This window comes from Cervus canadensis, chromosome 28 (genome assembly GCF_019320065.1).
Source record: "Cervus canadensis isolate Bull #8, Minnesota chromosome 28, ASM1932006v1, whole genome shotgun sequence".
Taxonomy (NCBI): domain Eukaryota; kingdom Metazoa; phylum Chordata; class Mammalia; order Artiodactyla; family Cervidae; genus Cervus; species Cervus canadensis.
In genome coordinates, this window is record NC_057413.1 from 47766318 (window position 1) to 47785482 (window position 19165).

The window sequence follows — 19165 nt, forward strand, 5'->3', positions numbered from 1 at the left end:
TTCTGGATCTCTTTGGAAGTATAGCTGATGAGATTTCTTGACAGATGGGATGTGGGGCATGAGAGAATGAGCAGTGAAAGATTACACATACAAAACGGCATTTGAACTGGAGCCTAAGAAATGTGTTGACCAGGAGAAGATGGCAAAGCAGAGGAATTTAGGTGGGAAAGAAAGAAATTGAGAAGTGTATGAAAATGATGAGACAGTGGGGAAACTTATTTAGATGAAGAGAGAAGTTTTTAGAAGAGGAGAGAGAGAAAAGGAAGGAAGGCTGGGGTATGGGTGGGCGGACACTGGAGTAACATTTGTGAAATACACTCAATGCAAGGCCACAGTGTTTGAATTTTTCTTTATGTATAAAAAAATAAAAATTTGTCAAGCAAGGCAGTTATTTAACTAAGAAAGAAAGAAACATTGTAGTTATTAATAGCTTTGGAACCAGACAGATGTGTGTTCCAATCCTGGCTCTTTTCCTTCCTCTGTGCTGACTCCAGTAAATTATGTAACCTCTCTGGGGGCCTGTGCCTTTGTTTCTCCCTCTGGATTGAGGATTTACTTTGCAGAGGAAATTCACCAGAATTAATTGTGAGGTCATGCGTGCAAAGGGTTAACGGTGCCTCACCCATTTGGAGCTTAGCTATCCTGCTTTTTAAAATTACTGTTATTAAAAAAATATAATGTTAAAGCAGTGTTTAATTAGACTAGTCTGCTAACAGTGAATCAGTGGGTGAATGGCTCCTTTAGAAAATTACTTTTTATCTTAAGTGAATTATCCCTGTCAGCCAGTATTGCCTTCCAAGACCTAGACATTGCCCCTTGAAATTCCTGTTAGTTGTCTAGTAGTATATTTTTAGCAGAGCAGCAGGGCATGTTTTCCTCCCAAGCATTTAGAGATCAAATATAACAAATTCCCCTCTTGACATTTTCAGTTCAGTTTAGTACAGAAAAGACTGAGAAATTTAGTAGTAGAAACCTGACGTCACTTTAAAATCCACTTTGCAAAACTCAGTGTCCTGCAGAACACTGGTCTGCAGAATGCAGGTTTAAAAAATTCTGGGAAAGTTAAAAAAAAAAAGGCATATACTATTAGTTCAGGCTGCCATAGCAAAATACAGTTAACCTTTGAACAATGTGGGCTTGAACTGCATGGGTCCACTTATCTGTGGAATTTTTTTTTCCCCCTGAATACATACTGCAGTATTCATGATCCACAGTTGACTGAATCTGCGGGTGCAGAGGAACTGTCTATGTAGGGGACCCAACTATAAAGTTATATGTGAATTTTCAACTGTGCAGGTGGTCAGTGCCCCAGACCTTGGGTTTGAGGGTCAACTATATCATAGGCTGGATGTCTTAAACAGCAGAAACTTATTTTCTCCTATTTCTGTAGGCTGTGCAATCCAAGATCCAGGGTGCCAGCCAATTCGCTTGCTGGGGAAGGATGCCTTCTTGATGTCCTCACATGAGCCCTGGACTCTCTTCTTACAAGAGCACCAGCCCTATTGGATTAGGGCTCTCCTCTCGTGAACTCGTCTAATCTTAATTACTTCCTAAAGACTCTCTCTATTCAGTCACTTCAGAGCTTAGGGTTTCAACATGAGTTTTGGGAGGGACACAACTCAGTCCATGGCAGTCACTGCTAGGCAGTGGGAATCATAAGTGATCTTCATTTTCTTTATACATTTCAGTATTTTGCAGACTTTCTGCAGTTGAGGATGTTTGGGTGAAACTGGGTTCTACTTCTAGATTCCACTTATATGAGTTACCTAGAGTGGTCAAACTCACAGGGACAGAAAGTAGAATGGTGGTTGCCAAGGTCTAGGGGGAAGGGAAAGGGAGAGGTAGAGTTTCAGTTTTTACAAAATGAAAAAAGGCTCTGGAGATGGATGGTGGTGATGGTTGCCCAACAATGTGAATGTTCTTACCACCACTGAACTGGACAGTTACAAATGGTTAAGATGGTGAATTGTATGTTATGTTATTTTACCACACATACACACAAAAATTCTCAGCCCCTTCTCCAGAAGAAAGGACCAAAAAAAAAAAAAAAAAAAAGGTAAAGAGAACCCCGGCCCCAAACTTCTGAAAAATATTTGTAGCTTTTGGAGTTAAACAGACTGGGTTTACATGCTATTTCTGTGTTGACCTAGTGGTGCTCAGACATGGGTGTGCGTCAGGACTACCTCGATGGCTTGGTTAACACCCTGAGTTCCTGATCCAGTGGGCCTGGAATGGGCCTGAGAATCTGGATTTTTAACACATTCCCGTGTGATTGAGAAGCCTACAGCAAGTCTTGGTTTTCCCTGTTCAAATGGGTCTGAGAGCCAGTTATGAGGCTTATCTGAGAGTACCTGATTCAGGAACTCTCAACATCAGTTTTAATTTCTTTTTAGCAAATTTTTTTGTTTGTTTTTTCCTTGAATAATTTATTTTTTTCTCATGTATTTAAGATCATTTTGCACAAACATGAAGAAATAACTTGTTTTTAGAAATTTATGTTAAAGCCTTCACATATATGAGAAGCATGTAAAATTAACTTTGCTTCTTAGAAGATTGGGATTATTTCAGTCCAATGGCTAGATTAGGGTTGTCTTTGGAACTGATACTTAATATTCAACTTTTTCATTTTTTAAATTATGTCTTTATGTATGTGTGTGTGTACGTGCATGTGTGATACTCTGGTGAAAGCAAGTGTTAATGGCAACTGACCATTCCCTTCATCCCCCCTTCCCATAAAAAAAATCCCATCAACAAAACCTTTTGGAAGCCATATGTAAATAATTATTCATACCTTGTCAGCTGTTCTTAACTCTTATGATTTCCACTTTGTGACTGTCCATAAAGACTAACAAGGGGCAAATGAGCCTATAGGCCAGTGTTTTTCCTAAACTAAGTTCTATAAAAGAAAGTCTCTAGATGATAACTGTCCAATATGATGGCCACAAGCCATGTATTATGGCCATTAGTGCTTGAAATGCATCAGTAGTGATGTACTGTAATTGTAAAGTCCACACCAGATTTTGAAGACTTTGTATGAAAAAAAGAATGTAAAATATCTAGTTGAAATGATTATCTTAAGTTCTAAATAAAATCTTTAAAAATTTTGTCCAAATATTTTTTGAGTGTTCTGGACAAAATAAACACAGTTGACCCTTGAATAATGTGAGGGTTAGGAGCACCAGCCTCCTAGCAGTCAAAAATCCATGTACAACTTTTTATCCCTCCAAACTTAAAATAACTTATAGCCTACTGTTGAATAGAAGCCTCACTGGTTAACATATAATTGGTATATTTCTTATATGCTGAATTCTTGTAAAGAGCAAGCAAGAAAAAAAATTATTAAGAAAACCATACAGAAGAGAAAACACTTTTAGAGTACTTTACTCTATATATCCATATCATAAGTTTACAATATCTGTTCACAGATGAACTTTCTTGTCTGTCAATACGTGTATCAGTATTGTCTCATAAAATATAAAACCCTGTAGATGTTACATGTCTTTCTAATCAGTTCAGTTCAGTTTCCCCATGAACCACAGCACGCCAGACCTCCCTGTCCATCACCAACTCCCGGAGATTACCCAAACCCATGTCCATTGAGTCAGTGATGCCATCCAACCATCTCATCCTCTGTCATCCCCTTCTCTTCCTGCCCTCAATCTTTCCCAGCATCAGGATTTTTTCAAATGAGTCAGCTCTTCTCATCAGGTGGCCAAAGTATTGGAGTTTCAGCTTCAACATCAGTCCTTCCAATGAACACCCAGGACTGATCTCCTTTAGGATGGACTGGTTGAATCTCCTTGCAGTCCAAGGGACTCTCAAGAGTCTTCTCCAACACCACAGTTCAAAAGCATCAGTTCTGCGCTCAGCTTTCTTTATAGTCCAACTATCACATCCATACATGACTACTGGAAAATCTATTCTTTCTAATATTAGACATCAAAAATGAAAAGAAAATATGGAAAAGATTTATGTATTTATCTGTAGGTATAGTGATTCATGCATTGGTAATGAAGAAGCAGCTATGTGATTGCTTTATGTGGCCTAATGTCATTGGTATGATGACTTCACAGTAGCCTAGCCTCTATGCTAATGAGTGAATCATTATCAGATGTTGATGGCATATGGTAACAGTCATATTCATAATACAGTATTGGAAACATTGTTATATTTTTCTTTAAAAAAACCCCACGATGATAGGCAGATATGAAGGTTCTCCCATTGCAAGAGAGAGAGGCATATTTTATGGTAATGTAATTGTTTGAAAGCAAAGTTATAAAACAGTAAGAAAACAAACACCATTAACTTTGCATTAAATACCACTCACCTATGCCTGTGTAAGGATAGGCTATCCATATACAAGTCTTACATATGATGTTCTACATGTATATATTTGTAAATGTATCAGAAAAAACCTGTGTATAAGTGGACCTTCGCAGTTCAAACCCATATTGTTCAAGGATCAACTGTGTATTAAATTACACTTAAAAAAAATTTTACTGCTAGAAAATTTTGAATCTCACAATGTGTGCCTCTCACTCGTGCTTGTGGTGTTTCTAGTGGACAGCTCTGCTGCTCTCGACCCTTGGGAGTTCATGGTTGTTGGGAGTGAACTTGGGAGAGAACGGAGGGATCTGGGGCAAAGTCAGTGGGGGAAACAGTGACTTTGAAAAAGCAGGTGATCTGATGTGCACATACGAGAAGGGTACGTGATGTGTAGCGTCTCCCAAAGTTACTGCATTATGGAACCTCTTCCAGCCTTTTCTATTGAAAAGACTCCTCTCCCCCAAGTCTTACATGGAAAAAAAGACTGTAAAATGTCAGCCACAGTGTTCCCACAGCTCCTTTATCCAAGCCAATTCTAATGTATTTCTCCCTGCTTTTCATAGTGATAGACTTACAATAATGTGCTTCACTTTTCTCAGCAAAAATTCCAAGTTGATTTAAAATTTTAGAATTTTAATTGATGGAATAGTGAGGGTTTTTGCTGTGGGAGAAAATGTTTTTTAAGATTTTCACCAAATCTCACCAGGCCAAATGACATGGGAAACGTTGACAGAAATCAGACCTTCCAAGAATCACGTTTCCACTCACAGAGATGAGAAGCAGCATGGGCTTGGGAGTTAGAGATTTGAGTTCAAACCTCTTGTCCTGCTGCTTGTAAACTACAATGTTGGGCCAGTGTCTTACATTCTCTCTAAAAACAGGGATAAGGATTCATACCTCTCAAGACTATGTTAGAAGGATTAGCACTATGTAAAGTACATGGCAGGGGGAAATGTTAGCTGCTACTACAGGTTTTATTTCTACTATAGTTTTTATCACATCACGTCCCTTCATATATTAATAGTCATTAATATTAAATTAATTTATATTTTTATAATAGTAATAATAATTAATTATAAAAAAAGCTTGTTATTATTGTAAATGTCCATGCTAGTATATGTTTACTTTTATGCACATTGATAATGCTTTCTACAGTTTGGAAAATTATTTCAGAGGTCTTGCCTTTCCAATAAGATTATCAGTTACTTGAGAGCTGGGACATATATACTTGTGTGGGGTCTTTTATGTTTCTTTAATCCTGTACCCTCCCCTTCCAGCACATGCTTATTTAATAAATAAATAATCATTGAATCAAGTCATCATTACCATTAGTACTGTAAATTATGGTACTGCTTAACATATCATGCTATTTTAATGTACTTTCTTAAAGAAAAATTGTGATATTAATGATGTGAGAATCATTAACAAAATCTGCAAGCTTTCGTTAGAATTTTAAGGAACAGTTAAATAATGACAGACCTTCATAGAAAAGTGATTTTTACTAAGTGAGGCAAAGTCGAAGAACTTAAAATATTTTAAGAGGTAAATAAGGTCTTCTACAGGCAAGACTGTTAAGACCCAATGAAGCAAGAAAACTTCTAATTTGTCCAAAAGAGCAGTATTGAATAATGGCAGTAATAGAGCTATGAGTCTGTAGTATTTCAGAGTCTGTCCTATTTCAAATGACCCAGAAAAGTCTTTACTTCTTTCCTAAGGAAAAGGGTTGTGTTGTAGCCACAAGTCTCTCAGAAGAAGGGACTGTGTTCTAAGCCGGTCATAGAGTTTTCCCAACACCATTTACTTCTTTTGTTTTTTAGACTTTTTATTTTGTGTTGGAGTATAGCCGATTAGCAACATTGTAGTTGTTTCAGGCTAACAGTGAAGGGTGGCAGCCACACATAGACACATATCCATTCTCCCCAGACTGCCTCCCATCCAGGCTGCCACATAACCCTGAGCAGAATTCCACATGCTCTACAGTGGGTCCTGGATGGTTTATTTATTTATTTATTTTTTTGGTCTGGCACAAATGAGGTGTTTATTTATTTATTTATTTATTATTTTTTTAATGGGATTTTTTTTTCATTTATTTTTGGAGGCTAATTACTTTACAATATTGTAGTGGTTTTTGTCATACATTGACATGAATCAGCCATGGATTTACATGTATTCCCCATCCCGATCCCCCCTCCCACCTCCCTCTCCACCCAATTCCTCTGGGTCTTCCCAGTGCCCCAGGCCCGAGCACTTGTCTTATGCATCCAGCCTGGGCTGGTGATCTGTTTCACCCTAGATAGTATACATGTTTCGATGCTGTTCTCTCGAAACATCCCACCCTCGCCTTCTCCCACAGAGTCCAAAATTCTGTTCTGTACATCTGTGTCTCTTTTTCTGCTTTGCATATAGGGTTATCGTTACCATCTTTCTAAATTCCATATATATGCGTTAGTATACTGTATTGGTCTTTATCTTTCTGGCTTACTTCACTCTGTATAATGGGCTCCAGTTTCATCCATCTCATTAGAACTGATTCAAATGAATTCTTTTTCATGGCTGAGTAATATTCCATGGTGTATATGTACCACAGCTTCCTTATCCATTCGTCTGCTGATGGGCATCTAGGTTGCTTCCATGTCCTGGCTATTATAAATAGTGCAAAGAAGACATACAGATGGCTAACAAACACATGAAAAGATGCTCAACATCACTCATTATCAGAGAAATGCAAATCAAAACCACAGTGATGTACCATTACACGCCAGTCAGGATGGCTGCTATCCAAAAGTCTACAAGCAATAAATGCTGGAGTATAAACACTGTTGGTGGGAATGCAAACTAGTACAGCCGCTATGGAGAACAGTGTGGAGATTTCTTAAAAAACTGGAATTAGAACTGCCATATGGTCCTTGATGGTTTAACTCATCCATCCCAAGCTCCCTGTTTCTTCCCTGGCAGCCGTAAGTTTCTGTGTGAGTCTTTGTGTTTTGTAAATTCATTTGTATCATTTCTTTTTAGATTTCACATATAAGGGATGTCATATGATATTTCTTCTTTTCTGTCTGACTTGCTTTACTCAGTATACGATCTCTAGGTCCATCCATGTTGCTGCAAATGACCTTATTTTATTCTTTTTTTATGGCTGAGTAATATTTCATTGTATATATGTATTAATACTACATCTCTTTACCCGTTCCTCTGTCGATGAACATTAAGGTCCATCTTCCATGTCTTGGCTATTGTAAACATTGCCCCAGCACTATTTACTTCCAGCACATATGACTGCCACCTTCAGGATGATGTGGTTTTAATTTCTAAAATCTTTTAATTACACTGAGTTGGCCTTAAAAAAGAAATGTAGTATTTTCATTCTTAGATCTCCAGAGGCTGTTTCTAAATTACTTGACTCTCTCATGTGAAGGTTCAATAATCTATAGTGGGATAGCCCAGAAGTGAGTATAGACAAAGGTGTTAATTTAGATATGTGTTCAATTCCAAATATTCATGTAAAAACTGGAAAAGTTAATGATTATGTGACTATTTTCTGCATTGGACATTTGGGAGAATGAAGATACAAATTTTGACTAAGCTTTCCAGAAAAAAAAAAAAAACTTGCGAGTTATCAAATGGAACTTGTAACTCACTCTGGTCCAAGGCTGAGAATGTTGATGGTCTTTTCCACTGCAGTGTCAGGCTTTTTAAACTGTAAAATGCATTTCTGTTGCTCTCTGCTAAGCTTGCAGAAAACTAGGTTACTTGACCGTCCTCCCTCAGAGAATTCTTTGATAACTTTGGTGATAGTGAAGTGTCCTTTCTATTTTGTGAAAATTGACAGCTTGCTGCTTCTCTCGTGTGTATCTGGCAGCACCTTCAGCATCTTGATGTTGCAAAAAAGTACAGTGTGTAGAAATGGCCACTGTGTGCTTAGCAAGTATAAAAATATCTTGTGAATTATATTCAGATGTTCAGAATCCCATTGTGTTTGTTACTGGATTGAGTTTATTTGTTTCACATGTTGAACAAACTGTCTTGGACCCCTGCAATGCAAGGGCTCCATGGAGTGACCCCTAAAGCATCTATGTAGAATTGGGAAGAGAGAGGCCCATGAATTTGGATATGAAAAAAGTCACATTTTAATTGGTCACACGGGTCCTCTCCATCCCCCAAAGGAAGATGAGGTAATCTGCCGCACAGACCCCTTCTGTCCCCTATAGGTGGGTTACCTAAGCCTGAAATAATCCTTTTTGTTCATGACTTTCTTGTCTTGCCTTTAAAAATCTTCGCTTTCTGTAGCCCTGCTCACTGGAGGGGATGTTGCATGATTCATGAATCATTCAATAGAGCCAGTTAGATCTTTTAAAGGAAAAAAAAAAAATTGCCTGTTATTTTCACTAGACTCCAATTGAAATCTATTATTTCCTAAATCTATAAATAAAGGCCACTTGCCGCAGTATTATTGATATTAACAGTGCCCGGAAATATTACTTTTAGAAATATTATCTATCATAATACATTTGCTGATATCTTGAAAGATCACTCTCTCCTAAATGATAGTAGTTACTAGACTCACCACTGTGTGTGTGCATTAAGTCGTTTCATCATGTCTGACTCTGTGACCCTGTGGATTCTAGCCCGCCAATCTCCTCTATCCATGGGATTTCCCAGGCAAGAATACTGGAGTGGGTTGCTATGCCCTCCTCCAGGAGACTCACCACGATATCTAGTATATTAATACACTGATGAAAAACCATGTATACAACTCTCATACAATATTTTTAGAACCCTGTTTCAAAAAATCTTCCATATATTATGCATTTTGAAATATTACTGAGGAGGGATCCATAGGTTTCACCAGACAGCCAAGAGGCACACCAGAGGTTAAGAACCCTCCTTCCTTCGTGTGATGATTTCTTTCTATTAATACATCTGTGCCCATCGGTAGTTGTGGGGTGATCTGCCTCAGCTTCTTCCACCCTACTGATTGTTGGGGTTAATTTTAACTGATGAATCACAGGTCCCTCATTTCCCCTCATTGAGCATCTGCCCTAATGCTGCCAGCTTGAGGGAGAGGATACTTTTCCAGAAATAGGAAGATTTTTGACCATAGATGTACAGCTAGTTATTTTCAAGCAAACCCTTTTGGGTATTTTTTAAAGTAGGAATATTCATATATGATTTTTTTATGTGTGGTAAAATATACATGACACAAAACCTACCATTTTAGCCATTTGAAGTACAGTTCTGTGACATTAAGTACATTCACATTGTCGTGTATTCATCACTACTATTTTTCCCAGAACTTTTTCATCTTCCTCAACTGAAACTTTGTATCTTATGGTATTTTGATTGAAATAACTATCAATTTAAATTCCAGTTCACATGGCATTTCTTAAAGTTTGTAAAAAATTTCACACTAGAGGGAAGTTTGTTTCTTAAATGGAGTTTAGCAGAGTGAGATTAATTCAACTTCTTTATACAGTTTTTATAGAAACTGGGAAATCTTTATTGGCATAATATGCCACGTGTATATTTGCCGATATTCTTTCTGAAATGGTTTTTAAGCTTTAAAAATTTCCTTATATTTTCTTCTCCTTAAAAAGTGGACTTTATGCACACATCTTCCTTTTGAGCCTACTTTTGTAAAAGGGAATTTCAGCATGTCTTCCTTGGTAACATTGTTGACTTTGTAAAATGGAATTTTGTTTGTTAATATTGTTAGTAGTTTTTATAGAGCTTGTTTTTCTTGGAACATACCATAAAACCAAAATATTTTGAATGTTACTCATTGACCAACAGCAACAAGAGTCAAGAGTTTGCATAATAACTTTAACTGGATTGCTAATACTAAAGCTCAATAAAATAAAAATATTTTTTGTTTATAATTACTGCCATTTCAAAGTATTTTTAAAAGTAGTTCCGTAGAGACAATAACATGTACAAACTATGCTAACACAGAGCAATGGTGTCCTATTATATTTGAGGAAATATAGAGAAAGATCCGGCTTCCCTGGTGGCTCAGATCATAAAGCGTCTGCCTGCAATGCGGGAGACCTGGATTCAATCTCTGGGCTGGGAAAATCCCCTGGAGAAGGAAATGGCAACCCACTCCAGTATTCTTGCCTGGAGAATCCCATAGACAGAGGAGCCTGATGGGCTCCAGTCCATGGGGTTGCAAAGAGGCACACAAGACTGCCTTTCATTTTTTTAATAGCTTATTACCATATTGTACTCTAGTGAATTTTGTGACTGTGGGATGGAAATGCAGATGGCAGTCCTTTCTCTCTATTTATGACTGGTATCGTGCACTCATATCCATTGTTTTTCAAAGTAGAAAAAAATTGCATTGGATTTTTCTTTTACTTCATTTAAAAGAAATGTTCTCTAAAAGAACTCCTTTTCTGTTAGAAAAAACACAAATGACTCAATAAGTCTTCATTTAATAAAATATATATTTTTCTGAATGAAACTAGAAATTTAAAAAGTGTCAAGGGCAGTTCGTGTTTAATATCCAGGTAGTTTGTTTTTATGGAGAGGATGCAAGTAAGACTTACTTTTGGCTTTCTTGTTTTTAATTCCTGTTCCTAAAATTTTGGCTAATGCTTTTTTGGTTGATGCGTAACCAGGTTTGTCTTCATGAGTGTTTATTTCAGCGTTGGCATTGCTTCCTTTTGCTAAGTCAGATTCTCACTGGAGTCGATTCTCTGAATGACTGATTATTTTTAGTGGAAGAACGTAGTAAATATGGCAATCAGTGATCAAAACAAATTCACCTTTTATTTGGAAGTATAATAGGAGAGTTCTTTGAAATGTAGTGTAACTGAAGAGAACTGACTCATTTTTTTTAGTATTTATTATTCTATGTAGTGATACATTGTGAATTATCACAAGGGTAGTTTCAACTTAATTTTACTTACTTGCATTTAGTAGCAATTAGGACAGAAACATTTCTTGGTCATTTCTCAGTCATTTCCTGGATATTGTTTTCCATAGTCATTAAAATCTTGTCAATTATAAAGCACAGTAAAGAAATTATGAAAACATTTTTGGCAGAGCATCTGTTTTTCCTATATTGTAGAGTTTGGATTTTTTTTTTTCTGTAAAATCTAGTGTTGATGCCCTCAGAAACCCTACATGGCTATGCCAGAGACTCTTCTTCATCTTCTACTTCTGAGTCTTAATGAACACAACTATTATTAGTATAATAAATTAACTGCTCAAAATTTGGGGACTCTAGGATTTATTTTATGTTCAGTGCATAAATCCCCATTTTAAGGAGGTTTATTAAATACCATGAGCTTTGCAGGTGGCACTAGTGATAAAGAACCTGCCTACCAGTGCAGGAGACTTAAAGAGGCAAGGGTTTGATCCCTGGGTCGGGAAGATCCCCTGGAGGAGGGCATGGCAGCCCACTCCCATATTCTTGCCTGGAGAATCCCATTGACAGAGGAGCCTGGTAGGCTACAGTCCATGGGGTCACAAAGAGCTCGACATGACTTAAGTGAATTACACACACAGACATTAAATATTAACAGGGTTATCATGAAAGGATAAACAATTTTTTTTTATCATATGGATCTTAAAAAATGACATTTCCTTATGCGACAGAGGGTTGAACCATCTGATCTGAAGCAGAGATGGGGAAGTCAGTCAACCTCGCAAGGCTTTTTCTCCCCGGCAGGAATGCCTGGCTCGATAGATCAGGATCCAGCATAAGCCAGGGGCTGACCAACCCTGCGTTCAGATCCCGTGCTTTGTGGTTGTGCTAAGGTGCCCCTGTGTAGCCTAGCTGCATGTTCTTGGAAACCAAATGATAAGAAACTGATATCACCCCTGAAAAAGTTAAGACTAAAATTTTAAGTAATTCAACTGATAGAACATGTTTATTGGGCACATTTGTATCAGGTATTGCACTAAAAACTCTGGTGACAGGAAGATGGAAAGAATTGACCCAGCTTTCATGGAACTTGTAAGCTACTAAAGGAATCAGAAAAGCAAGGTTTTGTGATACACATGTCAGATCTAGTAAAATGTCAGACGTGCTGTAAGGATACAAATAACTAAGGAATTTTGCTTCAGTAATTTTTTTTTTTTTTTTAAGAAAAGCATGGGCTTCCCTGATGGCTCAGTGGTAAAGAAATTGCTTACTAGTGCAGGAGACACCGGTTCAATCTGTGGTCCAGGAAGACCCCACGTGCCTCGGAGCACCACAACTATTGAACCTGCGTGCCCTAGAGCCTTTGCTCCACAACGGGAAGTCCATGCATCGCAACTAGAGAGTGCCCCCACACTTGCTGCAACTAGAGAAAAGCCCACACAGCAACGAAGACCCCATACAGTCATAAATAAATTTATATTAAGAAAAAGAAAGGCAAAATCATCTTACTCAAAACCTTAAAAGATAAGGAGATATTGTCAGTTGACCACTTGGAGATTGGTAGAAAGGTCTTTTATCTTCTAAGTAAAGAGAAAAGTGCAAAGCCAAAGAATTTGAAAAAGTAACATGTTAAATTTAGGGGACATTAAATGGTCAAGATGGCAAGGAAGCAAGGAGGCCAGAGCCTGTTGTAATGGGCCAGGGTTTTCAGTTCACTGATGCCAAAAAAACCATGCAGTCTAAAAGTTGCTTGCATTTAGGATGGGAGAATTCACTGTACTCTTGTAGCATTTTATACTTTTTTGTTTACATTTGGGTTCTGCTTTTAGTTGGGTATAAAGTCTTCTTTCAGTTGGGTATAAAGCATAGACATAATGAAGTTAATCAGCCAGAACAGTGTCTGATCAACGTGGAAAGACATGGTTGTCGCTTTTAGAATTCTGGGTAAAAGGACTTCCCTGGTGGCTCAGTGGATAAGAATCTGCCTGCCAGTGCAGGAGACATGGATTCAATCCCTGGTCCGGGAAGATTCCACATGGTGAGGAGCAGCTAAGCCCGTGGGCCACAACTGCTGAGCCCATGTGCTGCCGCTACTGACGCCTGCATGCCTAGAGCCTGTGCTCTGCAATGAGAGGAGCCGCTGCAATGAGAAGCCCAGGCACTGCAACGAAGAGCAGAGCCCGCCCGCTGCAACTAGGGAAAGCCCTCAGACAAAGCAACAAAGACCCAGTGCAGCCAAAAATAGATAAATTTCTAGAATTCTGGGTAGGAAATCCAAGAGACAGCCTAAGGTTGTCAGAGAGAGACCCACAAAGGTAGAGTCAAACTAAGTTTTGAATAATGGATGGAATTTCAGTAGATGCAGAAGAGAAAGAACATTTCAGGTAAAAAAATTGTCACCTGGACAAGGGCAGATGCTGGGAAAGTGTGCGTTGTATTTGGGGGCTAGAAGAGTGGCAGTTTGACCAGAAATAGAGTGCAGGGGAATAGTGGGACGTAACTTAGCCCCACTGTACATTCTAGATTTAAATAGAATTCTTTGTTTTCCACTTTAGATTGCTCTCCCATAGAAATAACCTGGTGTCCAAAATAAGCATGCTTTCTTGGAAAACTGGTGTGTCTGATCCTGTTGAAGGTTTTTCCATTATGTGGCTGATGTACTGGAAAGGGTGATAAGTTCAATTCAAAAACTGTTCATTGATCCCAACGAGATATCACCCCACGCCTGTTAGAATGGTTGCTATCAGACAAGTGATGACAAGTGTTGGCATGGATAAAGACAAAGGGAACCCTCCTGCACTGTTGGTAGGAATGTACATTGGTGCAGCCGCTATGGAAAACAGTATGGAAGGTCCTAAAAAAATTAAAAATAGAGCCACCATATGGTCCAGCAGCCCCACTTCTAGCTGTGTATTTTGACAGAAATGAAATCACTATCTTGAAGAGATAGCTGCACCTTCATTTTCATTGCAGCATTATTCACAGTAGCCAAGATATGGAGACAACCCAAGGGTCCGCTGATGGGTGAATGGATAAAGAGACTGTTACATGTAAACATAAACATATGGATAGTTGGGATGTATACATACATACACACAATGGAATATTAGTCAAACATAAAAAGAAGGAAATCCTGCCATTTTGTAACAAAATGGATGAAACATAAACGAAGTGAAGTAAGTCAGACAAAGATATCTCATTTATAGGTAGAATCTTCAAAAGTTGAACTTGTAGAAGCAGAGTAGATTGGTGGTTGCCAGGGACTGGGGTGAGGGGTGGAAATGGGATGTTGGTCAAAGAGTGCAGACTTTCAGTTAAAGATGAATGAGTTCTGGGGATCTAATATATAACATGGTGACTATAGTTACTAAAATATTTTAGACCTGAAATTTCTTGAGACAGTAGACTTTAAATGTACTCACTATACCAATAAATAAATAAATAAATAGCTATATGAGGTGATGGATGTGTGTGTAGTAATCATTTCACATTAATAGACATATGTTAAATCATCAGATTGTACACCTTAAACTTACATGGTCTTATTTATCAATTATATCTCAATAAAGCTAAGGGTGTTCATTGAGCTCCTGACATGTGACAGGCGCTGTTCTGAGGTTCATTGGTGATCAGATAAACCTCTGCCCTGGTGGAGCTGATGTCCTAATGCAAATATAAGTCAATACAGTAAAGAGGGAAAGGGAGAAATAAATTATTTGAGAGGGAGGAGTAGAAAGGGACTGGTACTGAGGGTGGTCGAGAGTGATGCATCCTCAAATGAAATTTCACCCACCCACAGCATTTCCTTCAGTCAGATCACCAAGAAGCAACCCTTCACCTGAGTCTGGAGAGTTAGAGGAGACTGGAAAAGTTGGCTTGAAACTCAGCATGCAGAAAACTAAGATGATGGCATCTGGTCCCATTGCTTCATGGCAAATAGATGGAGAAATAATGGAAACAGTGACAGATTTTATTTCTGGGGGCTCCAGTATCACTGCAGATGGTGACTGCAGCCATGAAATTAAAAGACGCTTGCTCCTTGGAAGAAAAGTTATGACCAACTTAGAATATTAAAAAGCAGAGACATTACTTTGCCAGCAAAGGTCTGTCTAGTCAAAGCTGTGGTTTTTCCAGTAGTCATGTATGGATGTGAGATTTGGACTATAAAGAAAACTGAGCACCAAAGAATTGATGCTTTTGAACTGTTGTGTTGGAGAAGACTCTTGAGAATCCCCTGGACTGCAAGGGGATCCAACCAGTCCATGCTAAAGGAAATCAGTCCTGAATATTCATTGGAAGGACTGATGCTGAAGCTGAAACTCCAATACTTTAGCCACCTGATGCAAAGAACTGACTCAATGGAAAAATTGAAGGCAGGAGGAGAAGGGGACGATGGAGGATGAGATGGTTGGATGGCATCAACAACTCAAGGGACATGAGTTTGAGTAAACTCCAGGATTTGGTGATGGACAGGGAGGCTTGGCATGCTGCAGTCCGTGGGGTCGCAAAGAGTCAGGCACGACTGAGCGACTGAACTGAACTGGACTGCCTACTGTGGGGGACAGATTCCCCAGTTTTCCTGAAATGTGCCCAAGTATGTGCTGTGACAGGGAAAAAGAGTAACCAACCTCAGGGGCCAGGGAAAAAGCCCCCTACAACCCCAGATTCCTGGTGGACCAGAATCTCTGGAGTGGGAAGGGGAGACAGGATTCCATGTTTTTAATAACTGACTCCAGTCCATGTTGTTGTGAAGCACATCCCAGACATCTTAAAAGTTAGTTCATTTGTGCCTATTTCAGTGTGACCTCTCTAAAAGATATGAGTTCTTTTAAAAAATGTGACCCAAATGTCATTATTACACCTAAAAAATTTTAATGGGATGTACTATATTTAATAAGTCACTAGTAATTGCAAATTTTCAATGCTGGTGGACCTTGGGAAATTTTACATTTGTCAGGATTAAACTAGGATTATGTGAGTTTTTAAGACAATACCTTTGGGAACACAATCTTTACACAAATCACAGCTGCCCTACATTTAAACCCCAAATATTTATTCAGTATTTATTAAATCTGTTTATGTGCTATTTGCTGGGGATGTGAAGATGAATATGACAAGATTCCTGATTTTGAGGGTTCAGTTCAGTTCAGTCGCTCAGTCGTGTCTGACTCTTTGCGACCTCATGGACTGCAGCATGCAAGGTCTCCCTGTCCATCACCAACACCTGGAACTTGCTCAAACTCATGTCCATCGAGTCGGTAATGCCATCCACCCATCTCATCCTCTGTCATCCCCTTCTCTTCCTGCCTTCAATCTTTCCCAGCATCAGGGTCTTTTCTAATGAGTCAGTTCTTCACATAAGGTGGCTAAAGTATTGGAGCTTCAGTTTCAGCATCAGTCCTTCCAATTAATATTCAGGACTGATTTCCTTTACGATTGACTGGTTTGATCTTCTTGCAATCCAAGGGACTCTCAAGAGTCCTCTCAAACACCACAGTTCAAAAGCATCAATTCTTCAATGCTCAGCCTTCTTTATGGTCCAACTTTCACATCCATACATGACTACTGGAAAAACCATAGCTTTGACTATGTGGATCTTTGTCAGCAAAGGACTATCGCTGCTTTTTAATATGCTGTCTAGGTTTGTCAGGGCTTCCTTGGTAGCTCAGTTGATAAAGAATCCACCTGCAATGCAGAAGACCCTGGTTCGATTTCCTGGGTTGGGAAGATCCTCTGAGGAAGGAATGGGCTACCTACTCCAGTATTGTTGGGCTTCTCTTATGGGTCAGCTGGTAAAGAATCCGCCTGCAATACGGGAGACCTGGGTTCAATCCCTGGGTTGGGAAGATTCCCTAAAGAAGGGAAAGGCTACCAGTCCAGTATTCTGGCCTGGAGAATTCCATGGACTGTATAGTCCACGGGGTCGCAAAGAGTTGATGACAGTGACTTTCACTTTCACTAGGTTTCTCATAGCTTTTGTTCCAAGGAGCAAGCATCTTTTAATTTCATGACTGCAGTCACCATCTGCAGTGATTTTGGAGTCCAAGAAAAGAAAGTCTGTCACTGTTTCCATTGTTTCCCCATCTATTTGCCATGAAGTGATGGGACCAGATGCCATGATCTTAGTTTTTTGAATGTTGAGTTTTAAGCCACCTTTTTCGCTCTCCTCTTTCACTTTCATCAAGAGGCCCATTAGTTCTTCTTTGCTTTCTTCCATAAGGGTGGTGTCATCTGCATATCTGAGGTTATTGATATTTCTCCTGGCAATCTTGATTCCAGCTTGTGCTTCATCCAGCCTGGCGTTTCGCGTGATGTACTCTGCATATAAGTTAAATAAGCAGGATGACAGTATACAGCCTTGACGTACTCCTTTCACAATTTGGAACCAGTTCATTTTTCCATGTCCAGTTCTAACTGTTGCTTCTTGACCTGTGTACAGATTTCTCAGGAGGCAGGTAAGATGATTTGGTATTCCCATCTCTTTAAGAATTTTCCACAGTTTGTTGTGACCCACACAGTCAAAGGCTTTACCATATAGTCAATGAAGCAGATGTTTTTCTGGAATTCTCTTGCTTTTCCTATAATCCAACGGATGTTGGCAATTTGATCTCTGGTTCCTATGCCTTTTCTAAATCCAGTTTGAACATTGGAAGTTCTCGGTTCACGTACTGTTGAAGCCTAACTTGGAGACTCTTGAGCATTACTTTGCTAGTGTGTGAGATGAGTGCAATTGTGCGGCAGTTTGAACATTCTTTGGCATTGCCTTTCTTTGGGATTGGAATGAAAACTGACCTTTTCCAGTCTTGTAGCCATTGCTGAGTTTTCCAAATTTGCTGATATATTAAGTGCAGCACTTTAACAGCATCGTCTTTTAGGGTTTGAAATAGCTCAGCTGGAATTCCATCATCATCAGTGAGGGTAGCACTGTAACATTGTCTTATATATAAATCTGTTAGTAACATTTAGATTTGAGGTGAGTCTTTTGGTCCACTGTACTTATTGTTGTTGTTCAGTTGCTAAGTCGTGTCCAACTCTCTGTAACCCTGTGGACTGTAGCACGCCAGGCTTTCCTGTCCTTCACCATCTCCCAGAGTTTGTTCAAACTCATGTCCATTGAATCAGTGATGCCATCCAACCATCTTATCCTCTGGTGCCCCCTTCTCTTCCCACCTTCAGTCTCCCCCAGCATCAGGATCTTTTCCAATGAGTCAGCTCTTTGCATCAAGTGGCCAAAGTATTGGAGCTTTAGCTTCAGCATCAGTCCCTGGACAGAGGAACCTGATGGGGAACAATCTGTGGGGTCACAAAAAGTCAGACACAACTGAACAACTAACACTTTCACTCCACTGTACCCGAGCCGTAACTTAATACCCAGAGCTCTTTCCCACCACTAGCTGTGCAACAGGAGAGCAGACAGTTAAGAGCATCCTCACATGCCACGTTACTCTCCTTCGAGTTTGGTTTCTCTTGAACCACCTCAAAGACTTTCAGGACTCAACCCCCAACCTCTTTTGATGTCCTCCTTTGTTTTAGACCCTCCCATCTACCCAGGCTGGCACCACATGGGAGTTGATATTAAAGGATGATGAAGAGAGTTGTTTTCCCCAGGACCATCTTCACATCAGTCTGACAATGCATACACAGGTCTTCCATCAGTGGATTCCCATTAGATCTCAAAAATTTGAGAGGCCCTTAGCAAACATGTTAAGAAGAATTTTTATCAGCCCTGAAATATTTCAGCATGTATATTTCTGGCTGGTTTTAGAATCAGTTGATGTTTCTCAAACGTGAGAACTCAGACCAGCCAAGATTATTTCTAAAGATACCAGTTTGAGAAACACTGGTCTGTATATGGTTAAATGGTTCTATAGCCAGTAAACGTAGGTCATTATCGCTGTGTTGGAATTTTGCGCCTGGACCCCTCAGAGAATCCAAGGTCTCTAGGGATCAAAGATTTAAAATCACTAT

General features: G+C 39.2%; 1 protein-coding gene across 3 annotated transcripts in view; it reads left to right on the top strand.

The window, feature by feature from the left end:
- BICRAL (BICRA like chromatin remodeling complex associated protein) overlaps positions 1-19165 on the top strand; it is a 100369-nt gene that overhangs the window by 37138 nt on the left and 44066 nt on the right. The window contains exon 1 of one of the 3 annotated variants that reach the window (XM_043449378.1): positions 17634-17652. The exons of the other annotated variants lie outside the window; for them this stretch is intronic. The gene's annotated coding sequence lies outside the window, so the exon portion shown is untranslated. Of the gene's footprint in view, positions 1-17633; positions 17653-19165 lie in introns of those variants that run through there. 3 annotated transcript variants of the gene reach the window in all.